The sequence below is a fragment of the Dryobates pubescens genome, chromosome 9, assembly GCF_014839835.1.
Source record: "Dryobates pubescens isolate bDryPub1 chromosome 9, bDryPub1.pri, whole genome shotgun sequence".
NCBI classification, from domain to species: domain Eukaryota; kingdom Metazoa; phylum Chordata; class Aves; order Piciformes; family Picidae; genus Dryobates; species Dryobates pubescens.
Window position 1 is genome coordinate 12,362,232 of NC_071620.1, and position 10,529 is coordinate 12,372,760.

A 10,529-nucleotide genomic window follows, 5' to 3' on the forward strand; every position below is an offset into this window, starting at 1 on the left:
TCACTTTATTGCTCCTTGAATTCATTAGATTTCAGATTGCACAGAAGAGGACTCAAGTCGCAGGGCCACGATCCGGTTAAAAACCAGGAGAAGCAATTTTCCCGCTTTTGCTATTAAGCATGTGGTTTCCCTTATTTTGAGATCTCATTGTGCCTGGGTGCATGTACATCCATATATCTCATAATGCATGTATGGAAACCATACACAATAACAAACTAGCCTTATGTACTGTTATGGCTGGGTTTAAAATTTACAGGGTACAATCCTCTGGGTTTTTTTTTTGTGTTTTTTTTTTTAAAGAATAATTTTAAAACAGTTCCATATAGTTAATGTAGTGTTTGGCCTCCCATTAAAAAGATACTATTAAACCAGCCACAGAAACACTAGCAAGTGAGTAAATGTTTAAACCACAAATCTCCCTGAACTCCTATGGGAAGGAAGGGGGTGGAGGGCTCTAACAGTTCCAAAATGGCAAGATCGTATATCAGAGGTGAATAATAATGTGCAAAAACTGTGTTTCAAGGAATAACACAAACTAGGAGGGGTGGGAGAGAAAAGACTTTGAGGGATGAAAAAGCTTAATGCCAGGAAAGATGGAGATTCTGGAAGTGGGGGTTGGGGGGGAAGTGAGCAGCTTGATAAAGGAGTGGAAAGAGAGAGAGAGAGAAAAAAAAAGGCAAGGCAAGCAGGCAAGAGAGAAAGGGAAGAAAGAAAGCAAGAAAGGAAGTAAGCAAGGAAGCAATAATAAAAGACATGAGGGGGGAAAGGAGTAGAAAAGAAAGGTAAGGGAAAAAAAAAAAAAGAGTGGAAGAGAAGAAGAGAGCTGAATGGGAGCAAAGTAGCAGGGTGAAAACCACCCCGGCTGTAGCGATGCAAATGAGGCCTCTCTGAACCTGTGTGCACCAAGTGCAACTGTATATATTCCACACACGAGACAGTTAAAAATTTGAACATAAGGTAGCATTTCCTTTATCATATCCCATAAAAATAGCAATTTGCTAAAGCCCTTGTAGCACAGTATGGAAGGTGGTGTATTTTACTGATAATGTAGAGATGACAGATAGTCCTATACTAGGAGGTTTCAATGGTGTCTTGCTGTATAGCATAATAAATTGTGAGGAGCAGAGACAGAGGACAGTGCAGGCACTGCTCCACCTCCAGTAGCCAAATAATTCAGCCCCGGCTCAGTAATTATGCTGTGTGAAAATATGGGATTAATTAGACTGGTACACTAACACACTGTAGTCTCATTAAAGGCTGAACAGCATTTTCATAGATACTGCCACTTGAACAGGGCTGCTGCTAATGTGAAAAGACAAAGTCTCCTCTTTTCACACTCCTTCCTTATTATCTTACTTAAGGCCACTTAAGCAAACTTCCAAAGGCAGCCTGGCAGAAAGCCCTTTATGGGATTTATTTTGTTGTTTTACCTGTGTGCCAGAGAAGCAAGGGGAAAAAAAATTCTAAGGGGAAATGCTAACATTAGCAATAACCATAAATTCTCCCTTTGCGCCAACCAGACCTCTTTTCTTTCCTTCCTTCCTTTCTTATTTTTGTCTCCTCTGGAGAGGGAAGCATGGTAGAGTGGGAGAGAGGGTGGGTATTGATGAAGGGAAGGGATGTCTCAAAGAGATAGAAGTTGCTTCCTCCATTGCAAGCCTCAGGTGTTCAATTTCAATCTAAGGGCTCAGCCTCTCCCAGAGATTTGCTCAACCTGATGGAGGGAGCAGGAGCCCTTTGCTAGTGCTGCAGCTTGATGGAGGAGTGCTGGGGTAAGACCTGTGTCTTTTGAACTGAGAGGTGATTGGTGAGCCAGAAGATATAATTTATGCTAGATAGTTACCATTTCACAATCTTTTATCTGCAGAGAAATATTCCTCCTGGTTACTCCAAGCCACTGAAAAGGTCTCAGTTGCCCAGTAAGTACAAATGTTGTTACATTTATATCTCTGTGGCTTCTTACAAATGGCATGGGGGAAAAAAAATCTGACATAGGACACTTACACTTTGCAAACAGAAGGCAGCACCTTTGAGAAAATTGACTTTGGATGCGAAAGATGTCTGCAACACAGCCTCTGTTAAACATGCAGAGCTCCTTTGCCAGATCCCCATGCTGCTCACACCTTGTGTCACTATCAGCACTGGTTGGGCAATACAGCCCCGGCATCACCCGAGCTCCCTGCTCCCTTTCTATGGCTTTGGCCACACCTGGGGACACCTGGGGATGGTCTCTGCAGCTGGAAGGAAGTGGGAATTGGGAATGGCCTCATGCAGCATCTCCTGATGGGGAGTGGGTTCAGTCCTTGTGCACTTTAATTATGGGTAAGTGGTGGAGATACAGTCTGCTGCACCGGAGCAGACTGCCACAGGGGTGTTTATATATAAAGCTTGTCCTTTAAAATTAACAGGCCACCGTAAAGACCTGCTTCACCCTGCTCTCAGGAGAGCTATTAGAGCAGAGAAAGACTTAGCTACATACATAGGAAAGAAGCAGGGGGTGAGAGAGGCAAGAGAGGAGCCTGGCGTATTCTGATGACAGACAATAATAGAGGTATCTGTGCAGAAATACTGTGGGCTTGGAGATGCCTTTGAAATAGGCAACTGTAATATTCAGCTTGGAGAAACAGCTGATGTTGAATAGATTGAAACCTGCTTTGTGGCATAGCAAAAGTGGGCAATAGTGAAAGGCTGACATGAAACAAGTCAGTTTGCAGCAGGCTCTAAGGTTAGCATCATTAGCAAAGGGGAAAAATGATTAGCAGTAAAAAGCAAGACATTAAAAAGAGATTTGAAAGAAGAGCTAGAGGGAGCTAGGGGATGGGGGTGCCTTTATTTGTACCTGAGGAAAATAAAAGAGATTCCTCCCAGACACATTTGAATTCACTCTGCTGCCTTTGCACACTGAAGTTTTATGAATATTTACCTTTTGCATGGTTTGGGGAAGGATAAATCCTTGGGTGCTGGTATTGAAATCTAAGAGCTGTTTCTTCTGCCTGTACGTAAATTGCTCATATGAAATAAAAACCCGAGAGCATCCCAAATAATATGTCTCCTGCAGGTAAGTGCTCTTTCACTCATCTGTTTAAATGTAGGGTGATTGATGGCCAGGCTTGTTGGACCTTGTTGGTCTGAGTTAGGTTTATCAGATATGTCTTTAGCTAGATCAGTTCAGAAACATTCAGTAGGACTTCAGCTCTCAAGTGACAATGTCACTTTAAATAAACAGTATTTAGGCTCTGAAGTCTTGTAAGTAATTTCAACACCATTGCCTTCTGACCCGCTGCAGGTATTACTTTAGGGCCTTCATCCTGAGATGAGGACAGCATTCAGCCATCCAGATATTATGCTCACAGTCAGAATTGGTGGCATTATGCTGGGGAAAATGAAGGAAAAAAATAGATTCTGGTGTCAGGAGGCTTTTTAAACATACCTTTTAGATTGCAAGTGTGTTCACATTACACCATCCTCACTGAGGTAGGTATAAAGGAGCAGTGTGGCCGTGGAGGGGGTTGTGTTGCCCAGCCACGCACGTGCCACTGCTCCACAGTGATGCATTTGAAGTTGCACAACACCAGTGCACAGTGTGTCTGTCATGTTTTCTGACTGGATAGCCCTGAGGGCACTGATGATGAATTTTGCAGAGGTGGTCTCCAGAAACCATCTGCTGTGCAATGGTCCCCCAGTTGGCAAACCCCCATGTGATCTATTTGTGTTTCCTTGTTAGGAACATACAAAAGAATCTGCCCATATTGACTCAGGCAGAAAGGACTGCAAATCTGCCACACATGATATTTGCACACACATAACAGAGCCATACTGGCCACATAAATGGCAGTGGTTATCCCCTCCCAGGGGATGGAAAGGAGAAATAGGCTCCCCCTCTGGCACTCCTAAGGTAAGGGTATTCTGGTTTCTTGGCTTTCACCCTACAGCAGAAGAGTGGATAGGGGTTTCATGGCCAAGAGAAAGCACTGGTGTCATGAAGTGGCAGGCAGGTGTCCCACACAGAGCCACTCTGCCTGGCAGCACTCCCTGTGACTGTCAGACATGGCCCTGACACGCGGCTGCTGAATACACACAGTGAAGTAACTGTAAAACACATTTCCACCAGCAACTTAAAATGGCCTTTGAACCTGAGTGCAGCCAAGAGCTGGCCCTAGCAGCACAAACTGTGCTCAGCCTGCCTGCACAGGAAGGGGTCCTTTCCCAAAAATAAAGAAACCTATGGTCCAGCCCTCCCCTTTCACCTTTCACACTCTGGCCTCTGGAAAGCTAAAACAGAGGTTCCCTGACCCCCTTTGCTGGGGTTTGTCTCAGTCTTAGCTGCACAGTTTTGCTGGAGACATGGGGACCTCAAACTCTTCTTATCTGGAGAAAAGAGAAAAGCCAAATGTAGTAACTCTGATGTGATAAACATGTAGCAAAGCAAGCAGCTGGCATGTTGCAGCCAGCCCTGTACATCTGATGCACTGGCTGCATGGCTTACAAGGGCACAGAATAGCCACCAGCCAGATGAAGACCCACCTATGGGACTGGAGAAGGACTCCCCCCACTCTCAAGCTCCAGGCAGGTAGCTGCTACATCCCAGCAGTTGGCATTTTCCCTCTTGGCCCTGCTCCCCTCTGTCTCCCTTCTGCTCTTCAGGCTGCTACTCCTGGTGTGGCTGCAGCTGCCTTAAACAAGCTGCGTCAGGAAGAGTCCCAAGTTTTGAATGAAGAAACTCAGAAGAAAAGAGGAAGGATGGACAAGTGATCCCCTGCTTCCTGGTGGGGGGAGGCCTCCAATCTTTACAGCAGGAACTCTTACCTCCTTATCTCTTTCCAAACCATCAGGGGTTAAGCCACACAGGTCAAGTCCTGCGTAATACTGTGTGCTATTCCATGAGTCACGGTAGCAGCCTGCTGTCATGAAGGCGTCACAACACAGAGAAAGTGCAGGGCATAGAATTAGGGGCATGGAAAGTCACAATTAGCAATGGGCTACATATAAAATATAACCAGCCAGAGTTAGGCTTTCCTCCTTCTCCCCTCTGAGGGACTGCAGAGCTCCATCCATAGCAATCTAGCTCTGGTGTTTGTCTAAAGACTGAGAGGTGAAGGCACGACACGCTAGACCCTGGCTCTATGGAACCCTTGAGTGCACAGCTGTCTTGTGTCTGCTGAAGAAATGCATTGGCTTCAGTGTCACTGCTGGTGGCTGCAATGTATGTGCCTGCTTAATTCCCGAGTCTAGTCCTAGTCCACTGTGCAGTCGTGAGCCTTTGGAGGCTACAGGTAAAATAGTAATGGAAGGAAATATGGAAATTCAATTTTGACACACCAGTGAAAGAAAATGAGTGCTGATTATGAGAGCTGTCAACTTCATCCTGCTCTCATCTCGTTGTCTGTGTGAACAGAGAAATCAAATCAAAAATTCCATTCAGGAAACCAAAGGGGACGATATTGATCTGCATATAAGGTCAGATACAGGCTCTCCATTTTTTGAGCAGAGGGGGAACTTCAGATGCGCATGAAGAAGAGAGCAAGTGTCTCCAAGGTTGGCCAAAATGGGACCCTCTTTTATGTTCTTTCTTCTGAGAAATAAATTTCAGAAGTTAGATAACTAAAACCAGCTGTCTTGAATATCTATGGGCAGCACTTCCCTGGGAAAAGCTGAAAACCTGTAGCCTTCAAGTGTCTTCTTACAAGTGGAGATGGGAAGAAATGAAAATGACAAAGCTGTTAACTGACCCAGCAGGGCCATGCGAGATGTCCCCAACTCATTGGAAAAGAGCCATTAGTGGCCCTGAGCCAGTGTCTGTGGAGATCAAAGAGGGGCCTGACTGCCTGCCTAAGACAGAAGGGGTTTATCTAGTAGCCTGAAGAATGCAGATTACATGCATGTTAGAATTTTCTCCGTCTTCACCAAACAACTTCTTCATCTCCTGAGAGTGTTCAGACTAAGAAGTTATTAAAATACTGTTTTCTCTCCGTGCCCCTTGTTATTTTTGCATTACATCTTAAGGTCCATCACTGCTACTTAAAGGGAAGAAACAAGATTTTGACTAGAATAATGACAATTTGGAGGCCACCATTTTGCTCTGTTGCAGATCTCTTTGTTCTTCTGATATATGTGAATGAAAGTCTAGTGCCTAGATCTCAGACAGGAGAAAGCCAATGTTTGCTTCAGAAGGATTTTTTTGGGGTAAAGAGTATGGTTTTTTTTGTAATTGCAGAATGACATACTGGTCTGGGGTTATAAAGAGAATTTTACATTTAAAAAGCCATCTCCAAGATATGTGCTCCTTTTACTCAGCTATAAGCTAAGCAAAACACAGAGAGAGAGAGGGAGAAAATGAATTAGCTTGAACTTTTGCTGAGATAAATATGGCTTGATCTTTTACATTCAGTTCATCCAAGCAATCTCACTGAAATCAGTGGGTTTTCAGCCGCATACTTAAAAGCAGACCTTGGCCCCATATGGCTTAGCAATAAGAAATTATTCTCGATACAATCAACTGAATTTGGCTGTAATTAGAGTTGGGACTCAGCGAAGTATCTACCTCTCCACAGCCACTTCTTAAGTCACATGCTTCATGGCCATGTCAGGATCAGGTGCCTTTGCAGTGCCTCGTCCTTCTTGGAGACACTAAATCACTCCAGTCAGTGACACTTTTGGCAGGGGCTTCAGGACCCCCTGAAGTGATGCCAGCTGGGGTAGCTGCACACATTGGTCTGGAGGCAACTCAAGTGGCCAGTGCCCAGGGATCAGTCCTGGGACCAGTCTTGTTTAACATCTTTGTTGGCAACATGGACAGTGGCATTGAGTGCACCCTCAGCAAGTTCACTGATGACACTAAGCTGTGTGGTGCAGCAGACATGCTGGAGGGAAGGGATCCATCCAGAGGGACCTTCACAGGCTGGAGAGGTGGGCCCATGACAACCTCATGAGGTTCAACATGATGAAATGCAAGGTCCTGCATCTGGGTTGGGGTAGTCCCAGGTGCTGATATAGGCTGGGCAGGGACTGGCTTGAGAGCAGCCCTGAAGAAAAGAACCTGGGGCTGTGGTGGAAGCTCAACATGAGCCACCAGTGTGCACTTGCAGCCCAGAAAGCCAATCACATCCTGGGCTGCATCAAGAGAAGCATAGCCAGCAGGTCAAGAGAGGTGATTCTCTCCCTCTACTCCACTCTGGTGAGACCCCACCTGGAGTATTGCATCCAGTTCTGGAGCCCCTATTACAGGAAGGATCTGAACATGCTGGAACATGTCCAGAGAAGGGCCACAGGGATGATCAGAGGGCTGGAGCACCTCTCCTATGGGGGCAGACTGAAAGAATTGGGGCTGTTCAGTCTGGAGAAGAGAAGGCTCTGAGGAGACCTTATTGTGGCCTTCCAGTATCTGAAGGGGACCTACAGGAAAGCTGTGGAGGGACTTTTTAAGGTGTCAGGTAATGATAGGACTGGGGAGAATGGAAAAAAATTAGAAATGGGTAGGTTCAGATTGGATGTTAGGAAGAAATTCTTCCCCATGAGGGTGGTGAGACACTGGCACAGGTTGCCCAGGGAGGTGGTGGAAGCCTCATCCCCGGAAGTTTTTAAGGCCAGGCTGGATGTGGCTCTGAGCAACCTGCTGTAGTGTGAGGTGTCCCTGCCCATGGCAGGGGGGTTGGAACTGGATGATCCCTGAGGTCTCTTCCAACCCTAACAATTCTATGATTCTATGACTCGCCTTACCTGAACAGTGACAAGAGGCCATCATGATGGGGGATGCGCCTCTGCCCTGCACGCTGGTCCAGACATGGCAATATTGGCTTAACATATGCAAATCAGCAAGGAACAAACTGGTCTCTTGTCTGCCTGAAATTGTGTTCAACAGCAGAAAAGGGTGTGAGTGAGTGTGCCCACGTGTGCATGTGCAGGTGAGCAGAGAGAGGCAATGTCCCTCCCTCTGCCTCTACCCACAGTTCTAACCATTTCTTTACAGGGATTGCAGCTCATCTGCTCTTCACAAGCACTGAAAACTAGTGGGAAAACTGAAGCCTGATTGTGACTGTAAGCTAATGTAGTCTACATGCAGCAGACATCTAATATGATGTTATTTATTCCCATAGATCTGTTTATTTTGTTTTCAATTTACCAAACCCTGTGACACATTCCCAAAGGTGCCTTGTTGTACAATACGTTGCACACAGTAAGATATTCAGCCTAATTCACTCTTTGTTTTGTTTCAGTTCAGCTGCATGAGGGCACAAATGCGTCTGTGTTATATCTTCTCCTGTGACTGATGTTGCAGACTATTGCCATAGGGTTTTGTGAAATGGGATCTTAGTTAATCTAGGGCATTGTCTTTGTAGTGCTAAATTCTTATTTGCAAACATAATGTTCTGGCATTGATGCAACAGGGGAACATTAGTGATTTTTATTTTTTCTCCCCCTCCCCGTTTAGAATAGACTGTAAGTATGTGGTTTTAATAAACTTCCATTCTAAGGCTTTTTCTCCCTATTCTGCATTTGATCTGAGACATTTATAACACATTGCATCATGTCACATTGATGTCTTTAGCCAGTCAAGCCAAATATTCATAAACCCCATGTGCCCGGACAGAAAATGTAGAAGGAGAAAAGTACATGATGTGTTTTAAAGCGTCCACAGGAAGGCAGTTCCAGCCTTTAAACAGACACACACACACACACACACACAGAGACAAGATTTTGAAGGAATTGTGTGTCCATAGGCTGTTCTCTGCCTGGGAGTACAGTATCCCTTAGAAATCAATGGCTTTTCTCTGTACTTCACTGAAAGCTCTCATTTCAATCCTTCTGTGATTTCAGGACCATGTTACAGTTTGGTATACCTGAGGACCTGGTCTGAGGATCTGCTGCAGAATTAGGAATTCCAGACTGTAACAGTGTACTTGCAGACAAAAAGAATTGAATGTAAACAGGATCTGGAGAAGATTTGATGAGGTTGTGGGGGAAAAAAAAAAATGGAAGATGGGACACAGATTCGTTAATAAAACAGCCTGTGGCTAGTGAACGTGAAGTCTGATTGATCACAATTACTGCAGTTCATAACTGGAAAGCCAGACGTCAGAGGACATGCACAAGGCAAAGCTGGCCTGACATCAGAACTGTGCCTCATGTATTTATTGGGTGGCAGCTACAGAAATCCAGCTCTTGCTTCTGAAGGGTATGTTTCCATAACAGCATTTAAAGTGGTTTAATTTTCACTTCAGCAAGCTTTCAAGCTGATTATCAAAAGGGCTTTCTTAGAAACCTGCTTGGGTGAAGAAAACAGATCCCCCACACTTGCCTCCCAGTGTGCACACATTTGTGTGTGGCACAGCAGAACCGGGTGCTTCACTTTGAATTAACTCTGACCCTGCACCAGGCAAGCAGATGACTCCCCATCACCAGCTATTACTGCAGTGAGCTGTGCTCATCCCCTTGGAAGTGCAGGCGGAAAAGGCCCTGTGAGCTGCCACCTGCCCAGCGGGTCAGCTCTCTGCATTCATGAGCAACCACGGCTGGCAGGTCAGTTAAGGATCTCCTTGTAGGAACACTCAAAGCTTGGCTCTTGTGCAAGCTCTTATAGGCACAGTAGAGACAATCCCACACAGTGTCATTGCCTCTGTGTTTAATACCCATATGAGCTCCACGCTCCATATACGGAAATGGATATTTGCTATTATGTACCAGCAGCACAAACTCCCAAAGCTGACAGGAGCAGTCAGGGGCCAGGAAAGTGAACACAGAAGTGTTCTTTTCTGCCCAGTGTCCACATTAGCCCCTTGTACCTGGTTTATAGATATGCCAAGCACACAGCAAGAGACCATCACTGGAGACAACAATGAAACATAAGAAAGGTGTTACGATGGTCACAGACCAGGGGTATCTCACAATTTACTGAAGTCTAAGAGCTTTGGAAAGGTAATTATGTTAGCCCAAATGGTTGAAGATACAATCATAGAACCATAGGCCATTTTTGGACTCTCTTTAGTAGGAAGGCATAGAAATGGGGACAAGAGGAATGAAGACAAACTCAACCCTCAGTGCAGAAGAGAAGGTCCTTAACAATTTCCACTACATGAACACTTTGCCTGCTGCATCATGAAGTCAGACACCAACAGACTGCAAGGGCAAATGAGTGTGGTTATCTTCTCTCACTGATTCCAACAGGCATGTTGCCTAAGACTTTGCTCCTGCTCTTCAGCGACAGGCTGTTGTCCACATTGTTGATCTACCACAGATCACATCACAGCCCAGCAAGACACAGTTTCTACAGCAGAGTGGTCAGCAGGGAGGATTATCAGATCTATGTCAAGCCTATTCCTGTCAGAGCCAGCCCTTCACCTTCAGGATCATGAAATTAGCTAATGGAATTGAGAGAAAATAATAAAAAACCCCAAGTGGGTCAGGAGGTCTAGAGACTCAGGTGTGACCCATGTCACTCAGTATTTCTCACATGGATCCAAGCTTCTACTTACTAGACAGAAATGCTCCTGGAAATTCCTGCTTCCATTTGCTCTAAATATATGCAGTGCCTG